Source organism: Prosopis cineraria, unplaced genomic scaffold (genome assembly GCF_029017545.1).
Source record: "Prosopis cineraria cultivar Desert tree isolate PC_DT_omini unplaced genomic scaffold, ASM2901754v1 PC11, whole genome shotgun sequence".
In the NCBI taxonomy this organism is placed as follows: domain Eukaryota; kingdom Viridiplantae; phylum Streptophyta; class Magnoliopsida; order Fabales; family Fabaceae; genus Prosopis; species Prosopis cineraria.
The window spans coordinates 10,757,326-10,766,757 of record NW_026555342.1 but is presented as its reverse complement, the minus strand read 5'-3'; the positions used below and the strand labels follow the sequence as shown (position 1 = coordinate 10,766,757).

Genomic DNA, 9,432 nt, shown 5'->3' with positions numbered 1-9,432 from the left:
AAACAAACTTTTTTGCATTTAATTACATGACTTACAATATTATTGATAATGAACTTTAATGGGTTAGAATTTTTGTAAGGGGCTGGATAAAATGAATCTTTTTTTGTCCAAATTAGATAACCCTGAACCAAATGAGCTAACCTTAATAGATTAGGGTTGACCCATTTAATCTTATTATTTTTTTAAAAAAATTAAAGATTAAAAAATAGAGAGAGTTTTAACACACCAACTCAAAAGGATTAAATTTTTTCAACTCATGTAAAAATATATTAAACCCAACTCAATTTATATTTTTCTCAACACAAATGAGCCTACCCATATGGTCTTGTTTGTCATACATTCCCAACCCTGTTGGTGGAAATAGGCGATTAAGCTGATCAAGAGCCTATAACCTAATTTAGTTGAAATATAATTTGGCTTGGCTTGTTTGGAAAAATGGTTAAGATTATTTACTTAAAGTTTGGCCTATTTAGTCTACTTGTTTATATTAATTTAAATTAATTTCATTAATTTATTTTAGAAAAAAATTAATTATTTAATCTTTATAGTTTTGACTTAATTGTAATTCAGTTTTTGAATTTTAACTCTTACAATTCAATTTATGCAGTTTTAACCATTTAAAATAATAATCCCTATATTTTAAAAATAAAACTATAACTAATAAAATTATGTTAAAATTTAGGATTGATATCTTAAGGTACTAAACCTTTTTAATCTTTACAAAAATTATAAAGATTAAATTTCTTAAGTAGTTCTAATTTTTATAGTTTTATTTTTTAAAATATAAAGATTGATATTTTAAATGGTTAAACTAGAGCGATTGAGTTGCAAGAGTTAAAATTTAAAAATTAAATTAAAAATAAGTTAAAACTATGATGATCGATTATAATAAGTTAAAATTTAAGGATTAAATTATAAATAAATAAAATTACAGGACCAAAAAACTTCGTTTTATATTATACGTTAATTATTATCCCTCACTTTTTTTTATATAAATATGAATGTGCGTGCTGTAACTTCATATTATATTATGTTAACTATTGCCACTCACTCCTTTTTATAAAATATGAGTGGGTGTGTGTGTGTGTTTTTTTTTACATGCATACTTGCTTAACAAAACGTTAGATTGAAGCTTATACAGATTGTTTGGATTGAAAGTATAATCAATTTTTAGGACTGAATAATTAATTTTTGAAAAAAATTATTCAAACAATCAAAAATTTTGATAATTAATTATTGAGTCAGAATTATGTTTTGAAATAAGTTCAAAAAGATTGTTATAGAGTCAATTTTATTATTAAATAATATATTTTACTTCTTAAATGAAGTTTAACAAATTTAATAATATTAAATAAAATTTTATTAATAATTTAATTTTAAAAAATAATATCCTTTAGTATAGTTTGTATAGCTAAAATCAATTTAAAAAAAATAATATCTAAACAGATTGTATTACAACATAATTAATTATAAATAAAATCAAATATATTAATTAATTATAAAATAATAAATTAATATTTAATTAAAATCTAAATAGGTGGATAAATATTATATTCAAAGCTTATACACAAAAATATGTCTAAATCTAATCTATTTACTTTGTATAGTCAAGATCTTGTTTGACTCGGCCTATTTGTACTTTTAATTACTTGGTTAGATTCGTTTATTATTAAACTTAATTTTCTAAAAATGTTTTTAACATTTACAAAAAATCAAACTCGATATTAACTTGATTTAATTATTATCTAAAATTAATAATACATGAACTGACATCAAAAATACATTTAATTTAATTAAGAAAAAATAATTTACAATTTTACATTACATTTATTATTTTTAAAATGGTTTCCGGAAAACAAAATCTATCTTTTTTAATTGAATTACATATTCATTAATTAATTTTTGAAAGTGAAGGGATCATGATTAGCACGTATTCGACTGCGGGTTGGGTCTAATCAGGACGAGAGCAGTGAATGAAGTTCATGTAGTATAGGAAAAGGCGTTACTAAAGCAGAAAAGAAGCTGTAGGTTTGTCAGTTTTGAGTGCATAACTAAGCATCGTGGTGAGTCTCTTGATGGCTAATGCCCCGAAATTGAATGGTTTCTTGCATACTTTCTGGCGAAAATTAGATGAAAATGCAGTACCAGCGTATCGTAGGAAAGGATAAGAAGCAAAAGCAGAAGTGGCAATGTAGAAGGTGACAACACTGGCAAAACATTTCCCGTAAGTTTGTCATTAAGTAAGCAAATGCTTTTGGATTCCTGAAATTCGGTGTTCTTGGAGTTTACGTGCTGAAACTGGGATCGACGGCTCACTTCTTATGAGTTTTTTACATGAACTTTTTGTTTCTTTAACGATCTTCATCTGTTTAAGTCTATGACCAAGACGATTTTTGCACTGCAATTAAGATCTTAGGTAGCATCTTGTTTAACTTTTTTCCATCTCTCGATTTAGTGATTTACTTTTTGATGGTTTAAGCTCTTGGATGGCATTTTTTGTTTGAAAAATATTTCCTTTCGATTTTGTTTTCATCAGCTCTAATTTTGACAAGATGACGCTATTTTTTTCCCCTTTCTGGAATTGGACCAATGCGTTCAGTGACTTATCTCTCTATCAATCTGAAGAATCGGTCTTGGGTTTTGTTGGGAATTACACGGAGAGTGAATTTTGGGACTAGTCATCTTATTTGTTTGCTGATTTAACTTATTTCTTCAAGGGGGGTTCATAGTTTCATTCACCCTAGACAGCATGAAGTCATGATCTTGCCTCATTACTTTACTTGATTCCAGCAATATATTCCCGGTGCTGGTAGATTCCTCATAATTTATTTCGTCTAAAAGAAAAATATTTCCTGAGATTTCAGCTCAGATTTGTTATTGATATGGCTGCAAGTGATTGCTGTTCGATGGTTTTTCATGATAGCTCCATATTCACGATCTTCTTCATTTATTCCATGTTTTGCAGAAGATGCTCATTGTCTACCGTTTTGGTGTATTTATCAACGGATACCGATGTGCTGTCCTCAGTTGCTGGTTTTCAAACTTCAACGGTGAAAGGGAAGGAAAACTATAAATATTTGTATGATGTTGGGTTGGGAGCTTGAAGCTTTAAAGCCACTGTAGGTCTTGGTATGAATTTCTATTGGCTTTAAAGGTGGCTAGGAGGCAAAGAAACAGAGTAACTAGAAAGTGAAAGATAAAAAAATTATGGGGAAGTGAGTTGGAGTCAGATTTGTGCCTGTTGGTGTCTCAGTTTAGAGAATTATTTAGTTTTACTTCTCTGTTGGTTATGCCTCCTTAGCTGACTTGGTGTGCCCGGACTCAGTGGGCTTTGCCACCAAACAAGGAAACAATCTCTTCTGAGGGTCCCTTTCCATGTAAGAGAACCTTTGAATAAAAAATGGACTATCCCATCTTGTCTATCTCTCTTAAAGATTCAGCTTCTGCTTTGTTCGCTGTCAAGATTCTGTAGTAACTATCCTTGCTCTGCTAGAAATCCCTCTTTTCTCTTATATTTAAGAGATTTGGATACACTTAGTCAGCTGCCCCCCACCCCTACTTCTGGGGTAGTCTTTTCCATTTCTGGAAAATTATTATAGAACTCAGGCTAGTACTATGCGTGTGACATGGGGATGATTTTAGTGGGGTGGCCATGACCTACTGGATTTAGCAATTAACCATTGAGTGGAGGGGACGTTCTCTTTCATGGTGTTTTTCCTCATCTTCAATATTAGCTTGATTTTCCTTCTTCAAGCACAGTTGTTTCGTCACTTTCTACTTAGTTTTCATATCAACAGTATATTCTGATTCAATGTTAAACTTAAATCTGGTTTCATTTTCTTGGTCTTCTTATTCTTCCCTTTCTTTTTGTATGGATGGTAGCATTAAATTCTTTTGGTGATCGAATTGATTGGCGTAAATGAAAGGGAGATAAGTGTTAGATTTATGGATTATTAAATGCATAAATAAAATCGTTCATGGGCTTTTGCCCAACAGCTATACAGCTATGGCCTTCGTTTAATGCTTGCCCACTTTGTCAGCTTAGCTGATACTCGTCTGTTCAAAAAGAATTATAAAGCTTTTCTTAGAAATGGTAATATGGTTATTAATGCTTGCCTAATATGGTTATTCAGAGCTACAATTAATCCTTTAGGCAATTATTTTTTAGCTGGTAAACCATTACTGATACTCACTATTATTTATATATAGGATTTTGTGGGATAGGCTTAACCGAACTCTTTGCTTATGTGAATGTAATACATCTTTCTGTATCTATTCTTTAGATCATTTGGTGAACTTAGATTGGTTTGCTTGAAGCAACTGTAATTGACAAGGAATAGGGTAGGAAATAGATTCAGCTTAGGTCATAGTGGAGGGTATTAAGCATTGAGTGGAGCATTATATATATGTAGACCTCTGTGTGGTGGTTTAATGTCAACCTAAGAAACAAGAATCTTTTCTTGGAATTTGGCATATGAACTAACAACTTCATAATCATCCCACCATTGTTTTTCTCCCTTTTATTTTAGCGGCTGCTAAAATGGTGTTTAACCTGTCCTGTTTTGGTGTTGAATTTTACATTTTAGAATATAGGAGAAAAAGAGAAACGATTTAACTACTCAACTACTTGCTATTTGACAAAGCCCAATAACTTAAAGATTCAGCCCTCTTCTAGGTCTGATTTTTATTTTATTTTTTTACACCAAAAGTAGAGTTCTTAACAGAATGCATTCCTTGTGCAGGTTTGTGGCAAGTGATTTGGCATTAGATATCATTGTTAGTGTAGGTGATATAAAATTTTATTTACACAAGGTATATCTCAGCCTAGCAAACATTTCAAGTTTCCGAAATAAGAAAGTCTAGCCAATTTTTAAGTAGTATTTTGTCCTGTAGCCCCCATAATCCGTTCCAAAACACTATTTGTTCTCTTTTCCTAATACTTGTTGAAATGAAAAATACTACATGCATTTTTATCATGAATTATATGGACTTTGATCACTATTACATATCGCATAAGCTCTAAACTCTAATTCTACGTCAAGTTCATTCTTGTAAATAAATAAGTTTTTCCTTTTATCTCCTTTTATTTCTTTCCTTTTTTATTATTTTATCTCCAATTTTTTGTGTATTTCACAAGGGTAATCAAGATAAATTTAAGTCTCTGTGTTTTGCACAAACAATTCAGGGTAACCATCCTCATCAACGGATTTTATATGGTGTCTAAAACCTTCCTAATGGGTGCAACACTATCAAGATAAATTTAAGTATCTTTGTTTGACTTCTGTTAGTGCTAGTGTTAAAGCCTGAGATGAACAATTTATTAAGCTTCATTCAGAATGAGGTTTCAAATTGCAGTTTGGTTTCTTCAAAATTTGGTGGCCCAATCAGCATTTGGAACATACTGTTGAGTTTGGTGAAAGTTGGCTTATTTTATTATAAATGACCATATCAATCTGGTTGGATCCATATTTCATCTTGTTTACTAATATACTGAAACCCTTCTACGTAGTTCCCTCTTCTGTCAAAGAGTTCTCACTTGCAGAAGTTGGTCACCACCAGTAATTTAGACACTGGACATGAAGTTCAAATTTCTGACATTCCTGGAGGTGCTACAGCCTTTGAGATGTGTGCCAAGTTTTGCTATGGCATGACTGTTACCCTCAATGCTTACAATGTATTTGCACCTCGATGTGCTGCAGAATACCTTGGAATGCATGAGACTATTGAGAAAGGGAACCTCATTTACAAGATTGATGTTTTCCTCGGCTCTAGCATCTTTCATAGTTGGAGGGATTCCATCATTGTTCTTCAGACATCAAATCCCATGTTACCTTCGGCTGAGGACTTAAAGATTGTCGGTCATTGCATTGAATCTATAGCAAGTAAGGCGTGTCTTGATGTATCCAAAGTTGATTGGTCCTACTCCTATAACAGGACAAAACTCCCTCGGGAAAATGGAATTGATCCAAACCAGAATGAAGGTAGAACTCGTCATGTGCCAACAGACTGGTGGGTTGAAGATTTATGTGAGCTTGAAGTTGGTTTATACAAGTCTGTAATCACCAATATAATGAACAAGAAAATTCTATCTAGTGAAGTAATAGGAGAAGCTTTGAAAGCTTATGCCTACAGAAGATTACCTAATTTCAGCAAGGGCCTGATCCACCATTGGGATGTGTCAAAGCATCAGTTAATAGTTGAAACAATCGTGTGGCTACTGCCTGATGAGAAAGGCAGTGTTTCTTGTAGGTTCTTGCTCAAGTTATTGAAGGCTGCCATTTTTGTAGATTTAGGAGATATGACTAAACAAGAGCTGGTGAGGAGGATTGGGCGGCAATTGGAGGAGGCTTCTGTTAGTGATATTTTAATACAAGCACCTGATGGGGAGGCTACCATGTATGATGTTGATATAGCACAGAAAATCGTTACAGAATTTTTAATGCAGGATCACAATGCTGAGCTTGAATCTGCTGGAATCGGTAGACTCGAGGAGATAACAAGGCCAGGGATTTTATCAGATGCTTCAAAGTTGATGGTTGCAGAATTTGTTGACGGATACCTTGCTGAAATTTCAAAAGATCCTAATTTACCTTTGTCAAAGTTTGTTGATCTTGCTGAATTGGTGTCTGGCATGCCTCGTCCTTCTCATGATGGACTTTACAGGGCCATTGACATGTATCTTAAGGTAATTGTTCCTGAAAAGATTTAAAAAAAAAAAAAAATTTGTTGCTTGGATTTGAATATTACATCGTACAGCATTCTCTTCCTTCATATGCTGTTATGTTTTAGCACGTCAGAATCCTACAAAATGTCTGTTTAAGGGATTGTACTCACCCCTTGTGGTTGAAAGCATATCATTTTGCCATCTTATGGTCTTCCCTGCACGATCACTCAACCATGAATTTATGACGTAAATATTAAACTGATGAAAACGATTTCTTTGTTAAAAAGTCTGGTTCTCTTGTCTCATTGAAAATGTTTGACAAATGCAGGCTTTTCAACATTAAAAGTACTCATTGTTTATAGTCACATGGTTATTCTTTATTTATGAAAAAATTTGGACTAAAAAAGTTACACACAATGAGATCAAATGGTAACAGAGGAGATCATGGGAGGGAAGAATGGCAAACTGACTTTTAGGCCAAGCCACTTCTAGGGAAACTTCAATTTATCCTTTATTCTTAATGTCATCTAGAAAAACGTGAGGAGATAACTGAGGCATCACTTCAATTTCAATGCATTTGGAAACAGGGGCACCCAGGAATCAGCAAAGTTGACAGAAATAGGATATGCAAGCTGATGGATTGCAAGAAGCTATCGATCGATGCCTGCATGCATGCAATGCAAAATGAAAGACTACCGATGCGTGTAGTTGTGCAGGCTCTCTATTTTGAGCAGGTAAGGACTGCTGCAACTTCAGGCACAAGCACTCCTGACAAGCTGAAAGGGAACATCAAGTATCTAAACAGTGGAGCAGCAAATAACACGGATGGTAAATCAGATGCTGTCGCCATAGCTGAGGAGCTGAAGGCATTAAGGAAGGAACTTGCATCCTTAAGTTTATCCAACAGAGACAAAGATGGAGATCATAATACTAAACCTAACACAGACAATGTTGTTAAGAGCAAGATGAAAGGGTTGCTCAATCAAAAAAGTCCTTCATAAAACTGTGGACTGGCAAAATGGGTGTGGGAGAAAATAATTGTGGCTCGGACTCCTCTGAGAGTAATGGTTCTGCTATACCAGAAGAAGCCAAATCTACACCTTCCAGAAACAGGAGGCACTCAGTTTCCTGAGAGTGAAATGAATTCATTCTGATGCCTTGTTTTTCCAGCATTATTGACCAACATTGATGTTTTATCTATGGATTGAGTATTAAAACCAAGGTATATATAGTTTGGGATGGCACAATTTTTGAGGATGGAGATAATGTAATCCTTGGTAATCATTCTATTCAAACTAGCTGCAACTCAAACTTTTGTTTCCACTCAAGTCCAGATAATGTGAGTGAATCTTCTCCAGCCATTGTTAGATCAGAAAGCGAAGACAAAGAAATAACAAATAAGAATAGGATCTATAATCTGTTCCTTCAACAACTAGCTAGAAGGGTCTTTGAACTTAATTACAATTGAAGTCTTTCCCAAAACACCAAGGCAATCAAAAGAAACATTATATCAGCAAAGCTCAGTCAGTCACCTTTCTGATCAAACCAAATACAAATACAAGGCGGTCAAAAGAAAAACTAGTTCATTTTCGGGCTCTTTCTTCTTTAGGGTACGTGTCTCAGCTATTGATTTTAATTAGAAGGTGAGTGTTTTTACTTCTCATTTTTCCTATATAAGACCACATCTTTAGAGCAAGAGTGTCCTATGAACATTTTGCACTCAGCATAACATTGGTTTGATTTATATAGGAATCTGATATATGAATGCAAGGAATCAAAGCCAGTTAAATTCTGTATTATTAGCTAGCCACTTGTAGATTCTTTAAGATTATTGTTTTTATAGGCTTGATAATGGGACAGAACAATTTGCTTGAGCCTAATCCAAACTGAATCTTCCAAGTTCTAATTTAGAGTACAGACAAACAAAAACTAACATTTCTGCTTCACGACAGTGGTAACGGCCTGCAGGTGATACACCCAAAATTACATTTTTATCGAATTCTCAAATATGATTAATTATAAAAATCGAATTAGTTTTTTTTAAAGAATATTTGTATAGTATTATATAAACCACTCAAGAGTTTGATACTAAATTCTTAATTTTTTTTAATTTAAAATTTTATCTTGTAGCATCGTATTTAATACACAGTATATATAAAAAAGGACAAAATCACTCACTTAAAATCCACAAAAACATACTTTAACATGAACGTTAAAAGGGCTGAAAAGCACAAAATAACCAAGGTGGGGTGACTAATTAATCTCAGATTAATGAAAACAAGGTCATCATAACTTGTCTTGAAACTGTGCCACATCACCGGTGTTTAAAATTCAAAAATTATAAATAATTAGCAACCCAACCACATGTTACTATGCTAACTTTTTTAAACATGTATGAAGAGGGTTTGATAATAAAGCGCATTGACATACAGGTTATCACTGCCATTGCACAAATCGTACGTACTCTCCCACACATTGTTTCTATCGAAAGAAATTAAGAGTGTTGTAGAGCACAAGCATGAAGTCTAATATCAAAGCTTCAATATAAAGGATTATTACTATTGTGATTTGAGAGAGTGCTGAGGAATTTTCCTAATTAAACCTTCTATATTTCTTTGGATTTTAAGAAAAAGTAAATAGTAACTTTTGATGGATTTGAAGAAGTAGAAGAATATAATATATAAACCCAATAATCAAATCTATATAATCTCATATAATCAAGGAGCATATCTGAAATTTGGATTTGTTACTTGAGAGAATTTTTTGAG

General features: G+C 32.9%; 1 pseudogene; it reads left to right on the top strand.

The window, feature by feature from the left end:
- Positions 1 to 2,253: 2,253 nt before the first annotated feature.
- On the top strand, positions 2,254 to 8,021 carry LOC129284833 (BTB/POZ domain-containing protein NPY2-like; annotated as a pseudogene).
- Positions 8,022 to 9,432: the final 1,411 nt, after the last annotated feature.